The 24114-nt window shown below is 40.9% G+C and overlaps 1 pseudogene across 1 annotated transcript; it reads left to right on the top strand.

Annotated features, from left to right (window-relative positions):
- The first annotated feature begins 16051 nt into the window (after positions 1–16051).
- LOC116532230 lies at positions 16052–18253 on the top strand (annotated as a pseudogene). The gene has a single exon (XR_004260791.1). The product of XR_004260791.1 is annotated as a selenide, water dikinase 1 pseudogene (transcript).
- Positions 18254–24114: the final 5861 nt, after the last annotated feature.

Raw genomic sequence — 24114 nt, 5'->3', positions numbered from 1 at the left:
AAAGAAGCCAATCTAAAAAGATTACATACTGTATGATTTTAACTGTATGACATTCTGGAAAAGGCAAAACTATGAAGACAGTAAAAAGACTAGTGGCTACCAGGGATTAGGAAAAGTGGGGGGGATTAATAGGCAGAACATAGGACTTTTAGGACAGTGAAACTATTCTGTATGATACTACAATGGTGGGTACATGTTATATATTTGTCAAGACTCATAGAACGTACAACACCAAGAGTAAACTATGGGCTTTGGGTCATAATGGTGTGCCAATGTAGGTTTGAATGTAACAAATGTAACCACTCTGGTGGGGGATGTCATTCTAACAGGTATGTAGTAGTATCTTACTGTGGTTGTAATTCAATTTAATTACATATCCCTACGGCTAACTGTGTTGACCATCTTTCATGTGCTTATTTTCCATCCATATATCTTTTTTGGTGAAGTCTGTTCAGATCTTTTGCCTGCTTTTTAATCTGGACTGTTTGTTTTCATATCACTGAATTTCAAGTGTTCCCTACATATTCTAGATATACATCCTTTATTAGATATTTGATATACAAGTAGTTTCCCCAGGCAATGACTGGTCTTTGCATTCTCTTACATTGTCTTTTGCAGAGCAAAGGTTTTTAATTCATATAAAGCCTAACATCATTTTTCCCTTATGGATTATGCTGTTTGATAAAATATCTAAATACTCATCACCACACCAAAGATCATGCAGATTTTGCCCTATAGAAAACAAAGTTTCTAGAAGTTTTCTATTTTGTATTTCATTCTATCAACAATTTTGAGTTACTTCTTGGATAAAGTGTGAGAGTTTAGGTTGAGATTCAATTTTCTTTTTTTTCTTTTTTTCTTTTTTTTTGTTTATGGACATCCAATTGTCCAGCACCATTTGTTACAGAGCCTGTACTTTATCTATCAAACTGCCTTTACATTTTTGTCAAATATCATTGATTATATTTGTATGTGTCTATTTATGGGCTCTGTATTCTGTTCCACTGATATACATGTATATCCCTCTACCAATACCACACCATCTTGAATACTGTAGCTTTATAGTTAGTGTTAAGATTCCATAATGTGACTCCTCAGACTTTGTTAATTTTTTAAAATAATTGTTTGGTTATTCTAGTTCCTTTGTCTTTTAATATAAATTTTAGAATGAAGTTACTGGGATTTGGGGAGGAGAGGGATTATGTAGAATCTGTAGATTAAATTTGGGACAATTGACATTTTAACAATGTTGAGTCTTCCAATCCAGCAGGCCTTATTTTTGAAGCCAGATTATCTAGCTCTGTAATGCTATTGGTGTTCATTTTCCTTCTGTTATTGCCTTCTCTTTACTAATGTCTTGATGAGCCTTCCAGCTTAGTCTTATCTGTTCTAAGGAACATGAGGTTCTATGTCCATGCCTGGACCAGGCTGTTAAAGGAGAATAACCAGTGAGAGACTTCCTGGGGAAAGTGAAGTACCAGAGACATGATAAAATCTGGAGTTCCTCACCATCTGGAGAGGTTTCTTTTAGTAAAGGCTTTGGGGTATTGCATTTCGCAGGATGTTTTTTAATTCAATTTGGGAAGTGTCCTGGCCTTACAATACCCTTTTGCCTAGCTCTCTCTCATTTGGCCCTCTAAGAAGTCACAGTCTAAATAAAAAGATCAGTCATTATATACATCCAGAAAGATAAATCCCCTGGTACCAGGTCATTGGTAGACGCTAACTGCTAGAGGCCATAGGAGGGAAAGATGAGGGGACACCTGGCGGTGGGGCACAGTGAGGCTCAGGATAGCCGAGGAAAGGCTAGTAGTATATGTACTTTGTGTGCCTGCATTCTCAGACATTGCCTGGCCCACCTGTTTAAGGGTGACTTCTCTGGCTCTAAAACAGCCACAGACCTAGGGCCTTAGGAATCCCAAGACTCTTGCACAGTAAGTTTCTAGAGAGCAACAGGTAGAAGAATAAAACATTGCTGGGCCTTAAACCTAGAATTAGGTATCAGTAGCTGAGTTGGAGTAGAGTAACTAGTATGCTCTGTCCCAAGGGCCATGTTTCAGGTCCAACTTGCTGATCCTGCAGATGAGGAAAGCCAGCTAAAGGGCAAGAAAAATCATTCAAATGGATCAAGGGCAAGGGTGCAAGGGGCAGGGGCAAGAGAGTTGGGTGGAGGGGAAGGACAAGGAGGAGGCAGTTTATTTTTCTCCTTCAGTATATATTTACAAAGTTCCTTCTGTGCCTAATTAAACTTAGTTTTTCCAGGGTCTCTTTTTGGATGGAAGAGGGAAACAAAGGAAGAAGAGTGCATTTTGTTGAAACCTAGAAATATTAATCAACTCACCCAAGGACATACTGTGAATGGGACCAGAACCTTTGTCTCCTTAGCTCCTAGCCATCTACATTCCTTCATGCCTTTTGAGATGGAGTCTTGCTCTGTTGCCCAGGCTGGTGTGCAGTGGCGTGATCTTGGCTCACTGCAACCTCAACCTCCCCGGTTCAAGCAATTCTCCTGCCTCAGCCTCCTGAGTAGCTGGGATTACAGGCGCCCACCACCACACCCGGCTAATTTTTGTATTTTCAGTAGAGATGTGGTTTCGCTATGTTGGCCAGGCTAGTCTCGAACTCCCGACCTCAGGTGATCTGCCTGCCTCGGCCTCCCAAAATGCTGGGATTACAGGCGTGAGCCCCTGCACTTGGCCTGAAACATAAAATCTTAAGGGAATATTTGCTGAATTTTGACATTTGCTGTATAACCCAAACCCCTGTCAAGATATTAAACATTACCATCATCCTCAGAAACTTCCCTCATGCCCTTTCTTAGTCAAAGTCACCCCACCTCATCCTACAGAGAGAACCACCCTTGATTAGTTTGTGTGTGCTGTATAAATGGAATCATACAGTAGGTAGGTAGCATTTTCAGTCTGGGGTCCTTCGCAGCATAATGTTTTTGAGATTCATCCTTGTGCTGAAGACAATCCTATTGTATTTGTTTATCTGTTCACCACTTGATGGACATTTGGGTTGTTTCTAGTTTGCACCTCTTACAAATAAAGCTACTAAGAACATTTATATACAAGTCTTTTCATTTCTTTTGGGTAAATACCCAAAACTGGAACTTTTAGGTCATAGGTTAAAGTGTATGTTTAACTATATAAGAAACTGCTGGCTGGGCATGGTGGCTCATGCCTGTAATCCCAGCACTTTGGGAGGCTGAGGTAGGTGGATCACCTGAGGTCAGGAGTTCAAGACCAGCCTGACCAACATGGAGAAATCCCATCTCTACTAAAAATACAAAATTAGCTGGGAGGGGTAGTGCATGCCTATAATCCCAGCTACTTGGGAGGCTGAGGCAGGAGAATTGCTTGAACCTAGGAGGTGGAGGTTACAGTGAGCCGAGACTGTGCCATTGCACTCCAACCTGGGCAACAAGAGCAAAACTCAGGAAGGAAGGAAGGGAGGGAGGCAGGGAGGGAGGGAGGGAGGGAAGGAAGAAGAAAGGAAGGAGGGAAGGAAGGAAGGAAGGAAGGAAGGAATGAAGGAAGGAAGGAAGGAAGGAAGGAAGGAAGGAAGGAAGGAAGATAAAAAGATAAATCACCTGAGCCCAGGAGTTTGAGACCAGCCCCTGCAACATAGCAAGACTCTGTCTCTATTAAACATAAAATAAATTTTTTTTAAAAGCAGTCTGCCTAGTCCCAAGTCATATGCTCCTATGTTTTTATCTCTCAAAGCTTTATGACTTCAGATTTTATGTCTGGGCTTTTATGTTTGGGCTTATGATCCATCTCAAATTAATTTTCCTATATGATGTAAGGTAAGAGTTGAGATTCATTTTGTTCATATGGATAGCCTGTTATTGTTGTACCATTTGCTGAAAAGACTTATGTGTCCCCATTTGATTGTTTTGGTTTCTTACCTTTTCATTGCTAGCTCTTTCATGTAGAAAAATGGATATGTAAGCTCACTCAATTTTCACAAATGGAACATTTCCATTTAATCAATCCCTATATCCCCACAAACACTTCAAGAAATGTAGCATTACCAGCATCCTATAAGCCACATTCCTGCCTACTTACAGTTACAACCTCTTCTATTGCAACAGTAGCCACCATCCCTATACTAATAGCATAGATTAGTTGTGTCAATTTTTATGCTTTATATAAATGGAATCATACATTGTGTAATCTTTTGTGTCTAGCTTCTTTCTCTCAATATTAAGTTTATGAGAGTCATCCATGTTGTGTCTAGCAATAGTTCATACATTTTGATTGCTGCATATTTTCATTGAAGGAATATACTACATGGATGTGGACATTTGGGTTGTTTCCAGTGTTTGACTATAGTGCAGCTATAAACACATCTTTTGTTGTATATATGTATGTGTTTCTGTTGGATGTATATTTAGGAGAACAACTAAGTCATAAGGCATGTATATCTGCATTTTAGTACATGTTGACAGTTTTCTAAAGTGATTAGTTCAATATGCATCCTCATTAGTAGTTGCTGCGTATCCTCAGTAATACTTGGTATTGTGCTTTTCATTTTATCTATCCTGGTAGCAAATGACAGTGTGGTTTTAATTCCATTTCCCTGATTAAAAAGTTGAGTACCTTTTCATATATTTATTAAACATTTAGTTAGCCTCTTGGAATTGTCATCTTTTTACTTTTTTACCATTCTGGTAGGTGATTCAGCTCCCTTTTTACTAACTAAAAATCTATTCTACTTTCAAGGTCTCACACAAATGTCACCTTGTCATTGAAACTTTCTCCATATCCTAGGCCATGTAAGTGTCTCCCCAGAGCTCATAAGCACTTTTCACTAAATTATAATGTTTCACTTACTAGTCATCTATTTTCACCCAGAATATTTGTTAAAACAACCCCAGCTTTGTGTCATGGGGCCAATCTCCTTGTAATTCTTTCTTTCTAGGATGGGAGCTCTTTAAGGGCTGAAACTCGAGCTTGTTTAATTCTATATACCTTTTCCATTAATTATCCCCACATTTAGAGTGATAAGCACATAGTAGTTTCTCAATAAACATCTGTTGAATGAAATGCTTGTTGTTGAATACATGCCATACATTATTCTGAATCCGCAGAGGGCCTCAGCAAATGGTTGATATTGTCAAATTAATGCTAAAACAGATTTGTGCAGAAAGGAATAAATCAAATCACCGAAAGCTCTTCTATAGCCCTGAGGCTCTGAACCAGACATTAGATTCTTTTCTAAGCTGGAGGGACAGAGACTGTTTTTCTTAGGTCCCTGCCATGCTCTTAGAATGTCAGCTCCATGGGGGCAGGGATTGTTATCCCCAGTATCTATAAGAGTGCCTAAAACATAGTAGATGTTTAATAATTGGTTTATCAAGTGAATAAGAAAGTTGACAAAGTGGCCCAAGCCTCCACCATCTATCTCATTCTTATCCTGTGTTTAAAGTGCTGCATTAGTGGCTTCTTCCTCAAGTTATTCTCTTTCAAAATACCACTCTTCAAATAGGGGTGACTCACTCCATCTTTCACATGTTCATTGCGATTGGCTCTTCACAAAGCAACTTCATATCCAGTATCCTTTTAATCTGTATAGCAATTTTCTGAGGTGAGCACGTCCTGTGCCTATTTTGCAGAGGGGAAATTGAGGCTCAGAGAGGTGAGATTATTTTGTTCCACATTACTTCGCTAGTAGGTGGAAAAGCTAATACTTGAACCCATGTTTTGTTATCTCCATCCAGAACTTTTTCTACCACAAATGAATTTTTCAGATTGGCTAGGGTAGAAGATACTTGAGGGCCCCATGGATGGGGATGGAGTGGGAAGGAACAAGGGAGAAAAGTACAAACTGGTAGAAGGATGTTAAAGGGAGAGGTAGGGACAGTTGAAGATTAATCTTGTGCTGGCTGTGGCTAGTCTGCCTCTTCCCCTGCTCATTGCCTCATGAGTACCAGCTTTGTCATGGGAGCAAAGACAAACCTGTTATCTCAGTCAGTAAAACTCCCTCAGCATGAACACTTCCCAGGCTAGGAGGGGTCAAATCCAGCAGGTACTTGGGAAAGAAACAATATTTCCACCTTCTCTGCATTAGAAGGTTTAATTTTGGTGGTTTCTGGATTTTTGTTTTGTGGGTGTGGGTCAGAGGTGATGGTAAAAATAGCCCTCAGGTCCCTACTAGAAGCAACCAACCAGCAACAAAATTGCTGTGTCCAGATATCTGGGGAAGCATATGTATGAAGGGGTTGGGAATGGGTCTCCTGTTTCTCACTCAACTAGGGGAAGTCAAATACAGCTACCAGAATCAGACAATACTAGCTGGGCCTATAATCCCAGCACTTTGAAAGGCCAAGGCAGGCAGATCATTTGAGGTCAGGAGTTTGAGACTAAACTGGCCAACATGGTGAAACCCTGTCTCTACTAAAAATACAAAAATAAGCCAGGCATGGTGGTGCACACCTGTAATCCCAGCTATTTGGGAGGCTGAGGCAAGAGAATCGCTTGAACTCGGGAGGTGGAGGTTGCAATGAGCGGAGATCGCACCACTGCTCTCCAGCCTGGGTAACAGAGCGAGACTGTCTCAAAAAAAAAAAAAAAAATCAGACAACACTAAGTGGTTACAGACCTATTTCTAACACTTTCTATTTGAAGTGCTTCATAAACAACTCTGGGCAGAAGAGGAGGTTGGGAGGAACTACAGCACAGGGCTCAGTACTGTTGGGGTTAAGTTCCTGGCCATATTCAATTTGTCTATTCCCCTATGGAGGGTGGGTTGGTTCTATGTTTGCATATGAGATGATGGACCAGGGGAAAGGATGGGGGCATTGGTGACAATTGTCAGTGGTTAAAAAAATAATAATAAAGCAAAGGACTTCATGGCCATGGTCTTTGGCTGGCAGTGGGTTGCCAACCCCAGACTCTGAAGGGTATTTAACACCTATCAGTCCCCATGCTTGAGAGAAGAGAAAATCGAGCCTTTGGACTAGGGCTGCTGAGCTTGTGTAGGGCAGGGCTTGTGCATACTCTCCTTCCCTCTTCCACTACAAACTAATCAGCTATTTGCTGAGCTGTTTTACCCACTGTATTGTGAGCTCCTTTCTGTGTGCCCAGGCACATGATGGGTGCTCTAATAAGTTCATGTTGAGTGTATGAGCAAATGAGCCCAGGCTTTGAAAGATAGGCCCTTATAAGTACTTTGGCCCAAAGAGACATGGGAGATGATTCTACTCCATATCTTACTTTGGCCCTCCTAAGCTACAGCTTCTGTACCAGCCCCAATTCACTAAGCAAATAGTTCTTTTCTCCCTCCCCTCCCTTCCTTTCTTCTTTCCTTCCTTCCCATAGTAGTCTGGGTGGTGAGGGAGCTTCCTAAGGCCCTTGCAATTTAATACAGTAAAAAGATTAAAGAGCTAGGAGTCAGTAGACTTGGATTTAAGTCCCAACACTGCCACTATAATTGACTGAGTGACCTTGAGTGAGTCCCTTACTTTTTCCGGGTCTCTTGGTGTCTTCACCTGAAAATAAAGTGAACTAGATTGAGTACTTTTCCAGTTGTGCTCTTTGGTACCATAGAATATCATTTCTCAAAATGTGACACAAGGACATGAGACAACTTTAGGTTGCCAGAAGCACATTTTAAATTACAATAGCTGTGGATATATTTTTAATATGAATTAGAAAAAATATACCTAAAACATTAAGTCTGTGCTGTTACATAGAATGAGGCTGAATTTATTTAAGAAAAAGTGAGTCAATTTAAAGAAACATATTAAATTTGAGCACTGAAGGAAATAAAAATATTTTACCCCAAAATATATTTATTTGACACATTTTGAGATGGCTATCAGGGGGCCAGCAAACAGAAGTAGCACTGCAAAGCTGTCTTTTGCCGGGGAGATTTGCACTTGTAGAGAATCTGCATTGATGCAGCCAGGCCTTCCTTTGTCCAGATCTAGGAAACACTGAGAGTCTGACACCTTAAAGATCCAAAAGAAACATTTACCATCTATTCTCTCTGAAGGTTGCAACCTGTGAGGTTTCATCTACATAATGAGAACACTTTTGCTAGACAGGCAAAAGTGGTCTCCTTCCTATAACCTGTTCTGCCATTATAAACTGATTTACCATCATTACCTGTTTTGGCCATTCTCTAGGTCCCATTCTTTCTGCAACCTCAAGATGGTATATAAGCTTCTGCACCCGAATCAGGAGTTGGGCAATCACTCTGTGATGCTCCCTTTGTATGCATTAGTAAATCATATGCCTTTTCTCCTATTAACCTACCTTTTTTGAGTTGATTTTTCAGCAAGCCTTCAGAGGGCAAAGGGGAAGTTTTCTCTTGACCCCTATAACACACTGGCTGGTCGATATAGATATAAAAATCATATGGGAGCTCTGGGTAGAACTGAAAGTTAGGCAACACTGCTCTAGAATTCTGAAGCATCCCTTCAGAGCAGGGTTGATCCTAGGGTCTCCCAATGCCACGAGTTGCACATTTTTTTTTCTTTTTTTGCGACAGTCTCACTGTCACCCAGGCTGGAGTGCAGTGGTGCGATCTCAGCTCACTGCAAAGTCCGCTTCCCAGGTTCAAGCAATCCTCCCATTTCAGCCTCCCAAGTAGCTGGGATTACAAGCGGGGGGCCACCATGCACTTCTAATTTGAAGAAAGAAATCTGTGGCTAAAAAAACATTCGCAGCCAGGAATGGTGGCTCAGGCCTATAAACCCCAACACTTTGGGATGCCGAGGCAGGAGGATCGCATGAGCCCAGGAGGTCAAGGCTGCAGTGAACCAAGATTGTGCCACTGCACTCCAGCCTGCGTGATATGGCGAGCCTTGTCACCAAAAAAATAAATCCCCTGAAGGATTTATTACTGGCCCAAGTAATCCTGAAGGTCCACCCAGTGCTGACATTCTGACTCTAAATCACACAGGAAGTGTTGGGTGTTCTTCTGGCCTGAGGGGTAACTTGATGACTCTAATGCAAGTGATTTGGAAAGCTGCCCACTTTCCTGCAGTCTACTTCAGGCTCCAGGCAAAGTTATGGGGAGAAATTAGTAAGCTGCCATTCAAAGTTAGTCTTAAGGGTTTGTGTAGGGGTAATAGTCTCCAGAATCTAGTTGCCCCCTAGTGGCCAAAGACATCAAGGGCTGTGGATAGAGTGTCCCTTTGGGTCTAGATTGGTATCCATTTAGGGCAGTCAGTTCCAGAGCATGGTTTTTCTCAAACAGCCTCACAGACTGGGAGTTTGTGGGTGGGGAGAGAAGAGGATGAACCTAAAAACCCTTTATAGTTCTGGCCATTATACCTGACCAGGCTATATTCCTTCTTCAATTCAAAAGCAGAGTGATAGAAAAGGGCTCAATAAATCCTGGGCATAACCCCAAATTCAGATCAGCTTGCTTAACTCCCAAGTCCTCTCAAGAAGGGACTATTGGTGGCTCACCAGGTTCATTTGCCCATCCTGACCCGTAGTCTCAGAAGCAGCTTTCCAAACAAAGAACCACTTGCTAGTTCAACAGCTCCATGAGGTGCCTGAGAAGGTTTTAACACCTCCTCTCATAATTTACATTAGTACTCACATATCCATGATATTGACATTTGGTGTTTTCTCAGATTTATGTAATGCACTTTTGCAAACACATCTTGAAAAACTGTTCCCTAGTCCCTTTTCCAACCAGTACCCACCACCACTCTTAAAAACTGCCTGTCTGGAAATTCTGAAGCCGTTTCAGGCTGCATGGAGCACTCATAACTCTTTGTTTTGGCTAGCAAAGTGTTTTCACGATTAGGGTACATCAGCCACCACGAATAATAAAGTGGGAAACTCCAGGTCTACATTCCTCCTAAAAAGAAACTAATGAGCTAGAAAAACCATCAGACTCAGCTTTTGGAGGATGCTGGAATCTAGTCAAAAACTTAAAACAAGGGGAACACTTGGTGAAGAAAGATGTTGCTTTTTGGTAAGAGTGTTGTGGCATTTCAAATCACCCGCTTATCATCCCCCTACCCCAGATCAGCAGTGGCTGTGAGGACAGTAGATGGCACTCTTGGTGCAAGTTGCTAGTGCCCAAGGGAGCAATATGAACCTTACTCTCAAAGAATTGTGGTATGGGCCTCCACCTGCCTAAAGGCTCCCGCAAAAACTGGCGGACAGGTTTTGCTTTGTTTCACCTGACTCAGACTGTTTGTAGGGCTCCAGTGGCTTCCAGGAGGCTGTTACTGAAAGTATTTAAAGGCACAGGTATTGGCTGCAGCAGCCTGGGGTGAGGGATAACACTTGGGACAAATGATAGACAGGCCTAGAAGCCTGGGAAAGAAGAGATTGGGACAGGAGATATGTATGGAAAGGATTTTAAAAAGCTCCTGTGTATACCAGGGAATCCATAAAGCCACATGCATTCCCAGGGGAGAATACATGCTTGAAAAGCCCTGAGAAGAATCTAAGCTTTCACCTCAGGCAGGCTTTTAGGCTCCACATATGTAGGAAGGGAAAGCTGAGGCAGAGTTAGGGCCAATTTGCGGACATTGGGATAGTACTCTTTCTTTTCTTGTTTTTATTTTCTTAAATTTTTATTTCAATAGTTTTGTGGTAATGGGTAGTTTTTGGTTACATGGAGAAGTTCTTTAGCGGTGATTTCTGAGATTTTGATTAACCATCACCTAAGCAGTGTACACTGTGTACAATGTGTGTAGTCTTTTATCCCTCACCCCTCTTCCACCATTCCCCAAGTCCCCAAAGTCCATTATATCATCCTTTTTTGGGGGGGGGCAGAGTCTCACTCTGTTGCCCAGGCTAGAGTACAGTGGCGTGATCTCAGCTCACTGCAGCCTCCACCTCCCAGGTTCAAGTGATTCTCCTGCCTCAGCCTTCCAAGTAGCTAGGATTACAGGCAGGTGCCACCACGTCTAGCTAATTTTTTGTATTTTTAATAGAGATGGGGTTTCACTGTGTTAGCCAATGGTCTCGATCTCCTGATCTCATGATCCACCCACCTTGGCCTCCCAAAGTGCTGGGATTACAGGCGTGAGCCACCATGCCCAGCCCGTTATATCATTCTTATGCTTTTGCATCCTCATAGTTTAGGGAGAACATACAATATTTGGTTTTCTGTTCCTGAGTTACTTCACTTAAAATAATGGTCTCCAACTCCATTCATGTTGCTGCAAATGCCATTACTTCATTTCTTTTCATAGCTGAGTAGTATTCCATGGTGTATATATATCTTTATCAACTTGCTGATTGATAGGCATTTAGGTTGGTTTCATATTTTTGCAACTGCAAATTGTGCTGCTATAAACATGTGTGTGCAAGTGTCTTTTCCATATAATGACTTATTTTCCTCTGGGTAGATACCCAGTAAGGATTTGCTGGATCTAATGGTAGTTCTGCTTTTAGTTCTTTAAGGAATCTCTATACTGTTTCCCTTAGTGGTTGTACTAGTTTACATTCCCACCAGCATTGCCAAAGGGTTCCCTTTTCACCACATCCACGCCAATATCTGTATTTTATTTTTAATTTTTAAATTACAGCCATTCTTGCAGGGGTAAGGTGGTATCACGTTGTTGTTTTAATTTGCATTTCTCTAATAGAGATGTTGAGCATTTTTCATGTTTGTTGGCCATTTCCATATCTTCTTTTGAGAATTGTCTATTCACGTCCTTTGCCCATTTTTTGATGGGGCTATTCATTTTTTTCTTGCTGATTTGAGTTCCTTGTAGATTCTAGATATTAATTCTTAGCTGATCGCAGTTTGTGAATATTTTCTCCTACTCTATGGGTTATCTGTTTACTCTGCTGATTATTTCTTTTGCTGTGCAGAAGCTTTTTAGTTTAATTAGGTCCTATTTATTTATCTTTGTTTTTGTTACATTTGCTATTGGGTCCTTGGTCAAGAATTCTTTGCCTAAGCCAATGTCTAGAAGAGTTTTTCCGATGTTATCTTCTAGAATTTTTATGGTTTTAGGTCTTAGATTTAAGTCTTTGATCCACCTTGAGTTGATTTGTGTATAAGGTGAGAGATGAGGATCCAGTTTCATTCTTCTACATGTGGCTTGGCAATTATCCCAGAACCATTTGATGAATAGGATTATTTTTCATTCTTTCTTGTTTTTTTCATTTCTTAGCTCTAGGCATTTAAGGGAACTCCTCTTTCAAAACACCAGGCGAACACTAGACTAATAGAACAAAGACCTCAGTGGTCACAAACAACAAAAAATACTAAAGTAGTTTGGGAAAGTCACTAAATAAGCATATAATGACAGCCCACAATAGCCAACAGAGACAAATTTTGGGGAGAAATAAGAATTTGGTTTCCAGAGCAGAACAGAGGCCTCGGAGGCAGCACAACATATCTACAACCATCTGATCTTTGACAAACCTGACAAAAACAAGCAATGGGGAAAGGATTCCCTGTTTAATAAATGGTGTTGGGAAAAATGGTTAGCCATGTGTAGAAAGCAGAAACTGGATTCCTTCCTGACACCTTACCCTAAAATTAACTGCAGATGGATTAAAGACTTAAACATAAGACCTAACACCATAAAAACCCTAGAAGAAAACCTAGGCAAAACCATTCAGGACATAGGCATAGGCAAGGACCTCATGACCAAAACACCAAAAGCATTGGCAACAAAAGCCAAATAGACAAATGGGACCTAATCAAACTCCACAGCTTCTGCACGGAAAAAGAAACAGTCATTAGAATGAATTGGCAACCAACAGAATGGGAAAAAAATTTTGCAATCTACCCATCTGACAAAGGGCTGATATCCAGAATTTACAAAGAACTAAAACAGATTTACAAGAAAAAAACAAACAAGCCCATTCAAAAGTGGGCAAAGGATATGAACAGACACTTTACAAAAGAAGACATACATGAGGCCAACAAACATATGAAAAAATGCTCATCATCACTGGTCATTAGAGAAATGCAAATCAAAACTACATTGAGATACCGTCTCATGCCAGTTAGAATGGCGATCATTAAAAAATCTAGAGACAACAGATGCTAGAGACGATGTGGAGAAATAGGAACACTTTTACACTGTTGGTGGGAGTGTAAATTAGTTCAACCATTGTGGAAGACAGTGTGGCGATTCCCCAAGGACCTAGAAATAGAAATCCCATTTGACCCAGCAATCCCATTACTGGGTATATATCCAAAGGATTATAAATCGTTCTAGCATAAGGACACATGCACACAAATGTTCATTGCAGCACTGTTTACAATAGCAAAGACATGGAACCAACCCAAATGCCCATCGATGATAGACCGGACAGGGAAAATGTGGCACATATACACCATGGAATATTACACAGCCTTCAAAAATGATGAGTTCGTGTCCTTTGTAGGGACATGGATGAACCTGGAAACCATCATTCTCAGCAAACTGACACAAGAGCAGAAAATCAAATACCTCATGTTCTCACTCATAGGCGAGTGTTGAACAATGAGAACACATGGACACAGTGAGGGGAGCACTGCACACTGGGGTCTGTTGGGCAGAAATGGGGGAGGGACAGTGGGGGGTGGGGAGGTGGGGAGAGATAGCATGGGGAAAAATGCCAGATATAGGTGATGGGGAGGAAGGCAGCAAATCACACTGCCATGTGTGTACCTATGCAACTATCTTGCATGTTCTTCAAATGTACCCCCAAACCTAAAATGCAATAAAAAAAAAAAAGAATTTGGTTTCCAGAGTTGTCATTTTATAATACCCAAAGTGTCAAGTTTTCAACAAAAAATGATGAAGCATGCAAAGAAACAAAAGAGAAATTAATAGAAAATGTCCATGAAGAAGCATAGGCATTGGACTCACTAGACAAAGACTTTTTTTTTTTACTTTAACCATAATAACCTATTTCATTTATATTTTTTAAAACCCTGAAGGTAAAATCTAAAAGAATAACATTTCTTCCTTCTGTTGCATGTATATACAAAATTTTATAGAATTGCGTGAACTTTGACATATTTTAAGCTTATAAAACAAATAAAATAGAAATTAACCCAAATCTAACCTATTACACAGTTCAACTTCTATAATACTAAAAATGCTGGAAATCTACACACGCAATGCCGAAATTAGTATGTTCTACTGGATCTTGAAGACAGAGAGCCTCACTCACCAACGCCTCACAAAATGCAAGGTAGCTTTTCCTCTTGGTCATGCATAATGTCATGGTAGAAACTTTAGCACAGTCCCATTTTTATGGCCTCAGTCTCCCTAAGCAAATGCGACTTTGTAATGATATTTTCTTTCTTTAGTCATCATCTTATACCCTAGTGTAGTTGAAGTTTATGGGATATACATGTATGTGACTGATGCAATTTGGTTATAATATAGTATTTTACATGAAAGTGGCAGTACTATGTTTGAAATGTAAGTGTGGGAATGGATATAGCCATATGATTTTGTGTTTTTTATTTTTAAATAGACAAACACTTTAGACCTACATTCTTAATATGCTCAAAGAGATCAAGGAAACCATAGACAAAGAACTGAAGGAAATCAGGAGAATGATTTCTCAACAAATGGAGACCATTGATAAAGAGAGAGAGAAATTATAAAAAGAAACCAAATATAAATTTTTAATCTAAAAAAATACAAATTGGCCAGGCATGGTGGCTCACATATATAATTCCAGCACTTTGGGAGGCTGAGGCAGGCACATTGCTTGAGCCCAGAAGTTCGAGACCAGCCTGGGCAACATGGCAAAACGCTTTCTCTACAAAAATTACAAAAAATTACCCAGGCATGGTGGCACATACCTGTAGTCCCAGCTACCCAGGAGGCTGAGGTTGGAGAATCACCTGAACCTGGTAGGTTGAAGCTGCAGTGAGCCATGATCATGCCACTGCACTCCAGCCTGGGTAACAAAGTGAGACCCTATCTCAAAAAACAAACAAAAACAGGCTGAGCACAGTGGCTCATGCCTGTAATCCCAGCATTTTGGGAGGCAGAGGTAGGTGGATTTCTTGAGGCCAGGAGTTCGAGACAAGCCTGGCCAACATCAGGAAACTCCATCTCTCCTAAAAATACAAAAATTTGCTGGGTGTGGTGGCACACGCCTGTGATCCCAGCTACTTGGAAGTCTGAGACATGAAAATCACTTGGGGTGGAGGTTGCAGTGAGATGTGATTGCACCAATACACTGTAGCCTGGGTGTCAGAGTGAGACTGTCTCAAAATAATAATAATAATAATAATAATACAATCACTATAATGAAAGATTCACTGGAAAGGTTCAATATCAGATTTGAACAGGCTGAAAAATCAATTAACTTGTTAGGTCAATTGAGATTATCTAGTCTGGAGAGTATAAAAAAAAGGGTGAAGAAAGAAAAAACCTGTAATCCTAGCTACTTGGGAGGCTGAGACATGAGAATTGTTTGATCCTCGCAGGTGGAGGTTGCAGTGAGCTGAGATTGTGCCACTGCACTTTGGTCTAGGCCACAAAGTGAGACCCTGTCTCAAGAAAAAAAAAGAAGAAGAAAGAAAAAATGACTTCCAGTTTCCAGTCCAGCTTGTAAAGAGCTTAGGGACATGTCAGATACCATTAACCGTACTAATCTATATACCCCAAGAAGAGAGTCCCAGGAAGAGAAGAGAGCAAGAAAGGGGTAGAAAAAATATCTGAAGAAATAATGACCATGAACTTCCCAAATTTGAGGAAAGACATGAGTCTACACATCCAAGAACCTCAAGAAGTCCAAGAAGGATAAACTCAAAAAAATCCACACAGACACACATTGTAATAAAATTGTCAAAAGCCAAAGGCCAAGAGGGAATCTTGAAAACTCACAAACAAAACAAAGTGAGTCAACACATAAAAGGGATTTTCCATAAGCCAGTTTTTCGTCAGAGATCACAGAGGCCAGAAGGCAATTACATAACATATTTAAAGTGATGAAAGAGGCCCGCCCAGCCGGCGGGAGCGCGGCGGCCCGGCTCCCGCAAGGCCGCGCCAAGCCAGGGGAGCCCCCGCGGCGTCCAGGCGCGGGGGGCCGGGCCCGCCCTCGCCGCCGCCGCCGGGCGCGGCATTTTTATTCAGGCGACGCTTAAGGGAGCCCGGCTGCGCCCGGTGCATTGTGGGAGTGGCCTGCGGCCGGTTTTCGGAAGGAGGCGGAGGGCGCAAAGCGAGTCGGTGGATCCGTAAAAAACCCAGCCAACCCGCAGAGGGAGGACAGGGGCTGAGCTGTGAGGAGAGCGGGCCCCAGAACCATGTCTACGCGGGAGTCCTTTAACCTGGAAAGTTACGAATTGGACAAAAGCTTCCGGCTAACCAGATTCACTGAACTGAAAGGCACAGGCTGCAAAGTGCCCCAAGATGTCCTACAGAAATTGCTGGAATCTTTACAGGAGAACCACTTCCAAGAAGATGAGCAGTTTCTGGGAGCTGTTATGCCAAGGCTTGGCATTGGAATGGATACTTGTGTCATTCCTTTGAGGCATGATGGGCTTTCCTTGGTTCAAACCACAGATTACATTTACCCGATCGTAGACGACCCTTACATGATGGGCAGGATAGCATGTGCCAATGCCCTCAGTGACCTCTACGCAATGGGGGTCACGGAATGTGACAATATGCTGATGCTCCTTGGAGTCAGTAATAAAATGACCGACAGGGAAAGGGATAAAGTGATGCCTCTGATTATCCAAGGTTTTAAAGACGCAGCTGAGGAAGCAGGAACATCTGTAACGAGCGGCCAAACAGTACTAAACCCCTGGATTGTCCTGGGAGGAGTTGCTACCACTGTCTGCCAGCCCAGTGAATTTATCATGCCAGACAATGCAGTGCCAGGGGATGTGCTGGTGTTGACGAAACCCTTGGGGACACAGGTGGCAGTGGCTGTGCACCAGTGGCTGGATATTCCTGAGAAATGGAATAAGATTAAGCTAGTTGTCACCCAAGAAGATGTAGAGCTGGCCTACCAGGAGGCGATGATGAACATGGCGAGGCTCAACAGGACAGCTGCAGGACTCATGCACACATTCAACGCCCATGCGGCCACTGACATCACGGGCTTCGGGATTTTGGGCCACGCACAGAACCTGGCCAAGCAGCAGAGAAACGAGGTGTCGTTCGTCATTCACAACCTCCTGGTGCTGGCCAAGATGGCTGCAGTGAGCAAGGCCTGCGGAAACATGTTCGGCCTCATGCACGGGACCTGCCCGGAGACCTCAGGCGGCCTTCTGATCTGTTTACCATGTGAGCAAGCAGCTTGGTTCTGTGCAGAGATCAAGTCCCCCAAACATGCTGAAGGCCACCAAGCATGGATTATTGGGATTGTAGAGAAGGGCAACCGCACAGCCAGAATCATAGACAAATCCCGGATCATCGAGGTCGCACCGCAAGTGGCCACTCAAAATGTGAATCCCACACCGGGGGCCACTTCTTAATCTAGACAGAAATAGCTGTTTGGTTTTGTTTTTAAATAGCTCTATTTCCTTTATCATCACTTCAATTAAAGACTATAAACAACAAAAATCTCATTGTGTCTACACATTGGGTGACCTTAGGTTGGTTTGTAAGTGGATACAATTAATAAAATAAAATCCATTGCCTTTTCTTCCTGTTACATTAACTGAAGATGCACCTAATCTTGAGGCAGCTTCTGAGTTGAGAATTATATTGTTATCCAATACTGTTGATTCATTTTGAATCTTTAGACACTTATCTCTTGCCACATAGGCTCTTTTTAAAGGTGCTTTCACATAGCACAGACATTACCAATAGTCATGTCAGATAGCAGTTGGTGTCTTTTCATTTTGTGTATATTTATCATATAAATCCGATTTTTTTTTAAGTGTCTTGAATGGTTTTCTGGAGAGACGGCATTGGTAAGTGGCACATGACGGTGTACCAGTCGTAAGAGGGTTGCATGATTCCTTTGAGTCTTTGGTTTGGAAAGCCTAGTCTTGTCTCTCAAGAGCATCTTGGACCCAGGACATTCTCCAGTAGTGCATTCAGTTCAACACAGCAAGTGCTTCACTGCATGGAAAACACTTTGAAGACAAAAAAGAAATCTTGTTTCTTTTTTTGTAGCCTTCCTGATATTTACAGTAATACCATTAACTGTTTTCTTTATCAATAGCAAAAAAGGATACTTTTTGCAATGTAATTAGATGTTCTATAGTGCTACGAGGAATTGCCTTCCAAAAGGAGGTTTGTGTATGATACTCATTTACAATTCAATATATAATTAACTACACAAATAATTTTTAAATATGATCAATAATAAAGACTCTTCTGTGGGAAAAAAAAAAAGTGACGAAAGAAAAAAAAAAAAACATCAAACAGGAATTCTATCTCCAGCAAAATTATACTTTAAAAATGAACAAAAGGCCGGGTGTGGTAGCTCACTCTTGTAATCCCAGCACTTTGGAAGGCCAAAGCAGGCAGATCACTTGAGGCCAGGAGTTTGAGATCAGCTTGGCCAACATGGAGAAACCCCTTCTCTAGTAAAAATACAAAAAAATTAGCCAGGCATGGTGGCACACACCTGTAATCCCAGCTACTCGGGAGGCTGAGGCAAGAAAAAAAAAGAAGAAGAAAAAAATGACTTCCAGTTTCCAGTCCAGCCTGTAAAGAGGTTAGACATTGTCACTCTGTCTTAATAAGTATTAGAAAGTAGAACAAACTAAAAACCAACAACTCTTCTTAGGTTCCTCAGAGAATTGAGGTTATGGGTCAAAATGCTGCCCCCAAATTGGAAAGAGTGGCAGATGCAGAAGATTACAATTTTCTGGAGCAGAAACCCTCACACTGAAACCTTCATGTGAACCAGCACCCATGGGTAGGAAAAGTCAAACTTTAGTTGGTGAATTGCTGGAGGTTCAATGAGAAAATTCAATAAGAATTTTTAATTCTCAAAATTGTCCACATTGAGACCCAAGGTTAGGGGGACCCTACACTTTCACTAGTCTTACCTCAAGGAGCCTTACCAGAGTCTCACAGTTAAAACTGAAGAAAAATCCCCTTCTGATTCCTACAGGGTAAGGATAAAAATAGCCATTTTGAAGTATACTCAGAGTATTATGTTCTTCATAACAAGTCCTGCCTTCAAGAGAAAATATTTTACCAGAATACAACCTACTAAAATTTTTTAAGAGCCTGACTGGCCTGGGAAGAAAGAAATACCTAACACCATAACCCTTTGGCCTTTCTGACCTATAGGGGGAGGAAAAACCTAAGAAGCTCTTGGGAAGGTCATAGTCCAGAAGGAGAATTTCACTAAAAGACTTGAGATCTAATCATAGGTACATAGAATGATACACCTCTCCCCACATCTTACCACCACATCACTCAAGGGCTATTTACATACAATTATTTTTACAGAGTACATCATCTCCAGCTTTCAATAAAAAAATATGTCATATTAAAAGGCAAAAATCCCCATAGTTTAGATACAGAGCAAGTATCAGAACCAGACTCAGATATGAAAATTTTAAATAACTATGATTAATATGTTAAGGGGTCTAATGGAAAAAGTAAACATGCAAAAACAAATGAGTAATGTAACCAGAGATTAAAATCTAGGAAAGAATAAAAAAGGAATGCTAGAACAAAAAATACTGTAATAGGAGTGAATAATGCATTTGATGGGCTCAGTAGTAGACTGGACATTACTGAGGAGTCAGTAAGCTTGAGGATATGGTAATAGAAATTTCCCAACCTGAAAAACAAAGAGAAAAAAATAATGAAAAACAACACAGAACACAATACCTAAGGACTATGGGACAACTATAAAGGATTTAGATATGCATAATGGGAATACAAAAATGAAGCGAAAGACAAAAAGAAACAGGAGAAATATCTGAAGCAATAGTGACTGAAAATTCCCCCAAATTAATGCAAGACACCAAACTCCACCCCAAGAAGTTCAGAGAATACCAAGCCAGATAAATGCCCAAAAATCTACATGTAGGCATATAACATTCAAACTACAGAAAATCAAAGACAGAAAAACGTTTTTGAAAGAATCTTGGCTGGGAGTGGTGGCTTATGCTTGTAATCCCAGCACTTTGGGAGGCCAAAGCAGGTGGATCACCTGAGGTCAGGAGTTCGAGACCAGCCTGACCAATATGGTGAAACCCCATCTCTACTAAAAATACAAAATTAGCTGGGTGTGGTGGCGCACGCCTGTAATCCCAGCTACTTGGGAGGCTGAGGTAGGAGAATTGCTTGAACCCAGGAGGCAGAGGTTGTGATGAGCCAAAATTGTGCCATTGCATTCCAACCTGGGCAACAAGAACGAAACTCTGCCAAAAGAGAGAGAGAGAGCGAGAGAGAGAGAGAGAGAGAGAGAGAGAGAGAGAAGAATCTTTACCCATAGGAGAATAAAGATAGGAATTACATTAGACTTTTTTTCAGAAACTAGGCAAGAAGATAGTGGTATAAAATATTTAAAGTGCTGAGAAAAAAACCCATCAACCTCAGATTCTGAATCCAGTAAAATTATTCTTCATAACTGAAAGAGAAATACATACTTTCTCAGAAAAACAAAAATGGGGGGAATTTGTTGCCAGTAGACCTTCCTTGGAAGAAAAGAAATTCAGAAACAATGAAAATTACATAGGTTAGAAATTTGGATCTAAATAAACAAAGGAAGAACATTCGAGAGGGAGTAAGTGATGTTAAAATAAAAACTTTTTGGCTGGGTGTAGTGGCTCACACCTGTAATCCCAGCACTTTGGGAGGCCAAGGTGGGTGGATCACCTAAGGTCAGGAGGTCTAGACCAGCCTGACCAACATGGAGAAACCCATCTCTACTAAAAATACAAAATTAGCCAGGCATGATGGCACATGCCTATAATCCCAGCTATTTGGGAGGCTGAGGCAGGAGAATCACTTGAACCTGGGAGGCGGAGGTTGCAGTCAGCTGAGATCACACCATTGAACTCCAGCCTGGGTAACAAGAACAAAACTCTGTATCAAAAAACAACAACAACAAAAAAAACTTTTCTTATTCTTAATTGATCTAACAAAAACTTTGTTCACAATAATAGCAAAAACGTTTACAATATTTATTCTTTACACATAAGTAAAACGAATGACAACAATGATACAAGGGATGGGGGGAGGAATTAAGAATCCTTTTTATAAGATACTTACACTACCCATGAAGTAGTATAGTATTATTTAAATGTAGACTTGCATTAGTTGCAAATGCATATTGTAAACTCTAGGGCAACCATTAAAATTTTTTTAAAGAAATATAATTGATATGCTAAGAAAGGAGCAAAAATGTAATAATATAAAATGCTCAATTAAAACAAAGGCAGAAAAAGACTGGGAGACAAAAATAGAAACAAAGAACAAGGGTAACAAACTAAAAATTGCGACAAATATTATAAATATTAATCCAGCTATAGTAACAGTCACTTTAATCATTGCAACAGCTAGGTGTAGTAGCAAGTGCCTGTAGTCTCAGCTACTTGGGAGGCTAAGGCAGGAGGATCCCTTGAGTCCAGGAGTTCTGAGCTATGGTATGCTCAGTGATTAAGTTTCTGTACTAAGTTTGCTATCAGTATGGTGACCTCCCAGGAGTAGGGAACCACCAGATGGCCTAAGGAGGGATAAACCAACCCAGGTTGGAAATGAAGGAGGTCAAAACTATGCTGATCAGTACTGGGATTACACCTGTAAACAGCCAATGCACTCTAGCTTGGGCAACATAACAAGACCCCATCTCTTAAATAAATAAATAAATACATAAACAAATATCATCACAACAATGAGACTTAGAGTGGACAAAGAAAAACAAGACACAACTATATGTTGTCTACAAGAAATCTACTTCAAACATAAAGACAGGCAAATTAAAAGTAAAGGGATAGAGAAATATATGTCATGCTAAAATTAATAAAAAGAAATCTGGAATATCTATATTAATTTCAGAAACAGACAATTTCAAAGCAAGGGTCATTATCAGGAATAATGAGAGGCATTACAGAATGATAAAGGGGTCAATTCTCCAAGAAGAAATAACAGTCTTTATGTGTATGTGCCTAACAACAGAGTCAAAATATTTGAGGCAAAAAAATGATGGAACTGCAAGGTGAAATAGATGAATCTGCTATTATAGTTATATACTTTAACATCCCTCTATCAGTAATAGACTGATCCAGCAGGCCAAAAATCAATAAGGACATAGTTGAACCAAGAGCACCATCAAATAGATCTAATTGACATGTATAGACTACTTCATCCAACTACAGCAGGATACATATTCTTCTCAAGCTCACATGGAATATTCATCAAGGCAGACAACATTCTTCAGGAGGCCAAAGTGGGCAGATCATCTGAAATCAGGAGTTTGAGACCAGCCTGGCCAATATGGTGAAACCCCGTCTCTACTGAAAATACAAAAAATTAGCCAGGTATGGTGGCAAGCGCCTGTAATTCCAGCTACTCAGGAGGCTGAAGGCATGAGAATTGCTTGAACCTGGGAGGCAAAGGTTGCAGTGAGTGGGATCACGCCATTGCACTCCAGCCTGGGTGACAAACTGAGACTCCATCTCAACCAATCAATGTGATTCACTGCATAAATAGAACTAAAGACAAAAACCACACGATTATTTCAATCGATCCAACAGATACAGAACAGAAAAGGCTTTTGGTAAAATTCAGCATCGCTTCATGTTAAAAACTCTGAACAAACTAGGTATTAAAGTAACATACCTCAAAATAAGAGTCATCTATGATAGACCAACAGCCAAGATCACAGTGAAAGGACAAAAGCTGGAAGCATTCCCCCTGAAAACTGGCACAAGATAAGGATGCTCTCTCTCACCACTCCTATTCAACATAGTATTAGAAGTCCTGGCCAGGGCAATCAGGCCAGAGAAAGAAATAAAGGGTGCCCAAATAGGAAGAGATGAAGTCAAACTATCCCTGTTTGCAGATAACATGATTCTATATCTAGAAAAATCCCATATTCTTGGCCCCAAAGCTTCTTACACTGATTAACAACTTCAGCAAAGTCTTAGGATACAAAATCAATGTACAAAAATCATCATCACTCCTATACACCAACAACAGTCAAGCCAAGAGCCAAGTCAGGAATGCAGTCCCATTCACAATTGCCACAAAAAGAATAAAATACCTAGGAATACAGGTAATCAGGGAGGTAAAAAATCTCTACAAGGAGAATGACAGAACACTGCTCAAATAAATCACAGATGATACAAACAAATGGAAAAACATTCCTTGTTCATGGATAGGAAGAATCAATATCACTAAAATGGCCATACTGCCCAAAGTAATTTATAGATTCAATGCTATTCCCATTAAACTACCAATGACATTCATCGCAGTACCAGAAAAATTATTTTTAAGTTCATATGGGCTAAACGCAGTGGCTCACACTTGTAACCCCAGCACTTTGGAAGGCTGAGGTGGGTGGATCACCTAAGGTCAGGAGTTAGAGACCAGCCTGGCGAACATGGTGAAACCCCATCTTTACTAAAATACAAAAATTAGTTGGATGTGGTGGCAGGCACCTTTAATCCCAGCAACTTGGGAGGTTGAGGCAGGAGAATTGCTTGAACCCGGGAGATGGAGGTTGCAATGAGCTGAGGTCACACCATTGCACTACAGCCTGGGTGAAAAGAGTGAAACTCCGTCTCAAAAAAAAAAAAGGAAAAATTTCATATGGAACCAAAAAAGAGCCCAAATAGCCAAGGTCATCCTAAGCAAAAAGAACAAAGCTGGAGGCATCAGGCTACCTAACTTAAAGCTATAATACAGGGCTACAGTAAACAAAGCAGCATGGTACTGGTACAAAAACAGACACATAGACTAATGGGACAGAACAGAGAACCCAGAAATGAGGCTACATAGCTGCAACTATCTGATCTTTGACAAAGCTGACAAAAACAAGCAATGGGCCAGCCTGAGCAACATGGCAATACCCCATCTCTATGAAAAATACAAAAATTAGTTGGGCATGGTGGCATGCACATATAGTCCCAGCTACTCAGGAGGCTGAGGCAGGAGCATTACTCATGCCTGGGAGGTCAAGGCTACTGCGAGCCATGATTGCACCAATGCACTCCAGCCTGGGCAACAGAGTGAAACTCTGCCTCAGAAAGAAAAAAAAAATTAAATTAAATTAAAATTAAAAT

This window comes from Sapajus apella, unplaced genomic scaffold, assembly GCF_009761245.1.
Source record: "Sapajus apella isolate SASKATOON/1434 unplaced genomic scaffold, GSC_monkey_1.0 scaffold75, whole genome shotgun sequence".
Lineage (NCBI taxonomy): Eukaryota > Metazoa > Chordata > Mammalia > Primates > Cebidae > Sapajus > Sapajus apella.
Note: the sequence above shows the minus strand (reverse complement) of the source record. Positions and strands in the feature narration are given on the sequence as shown.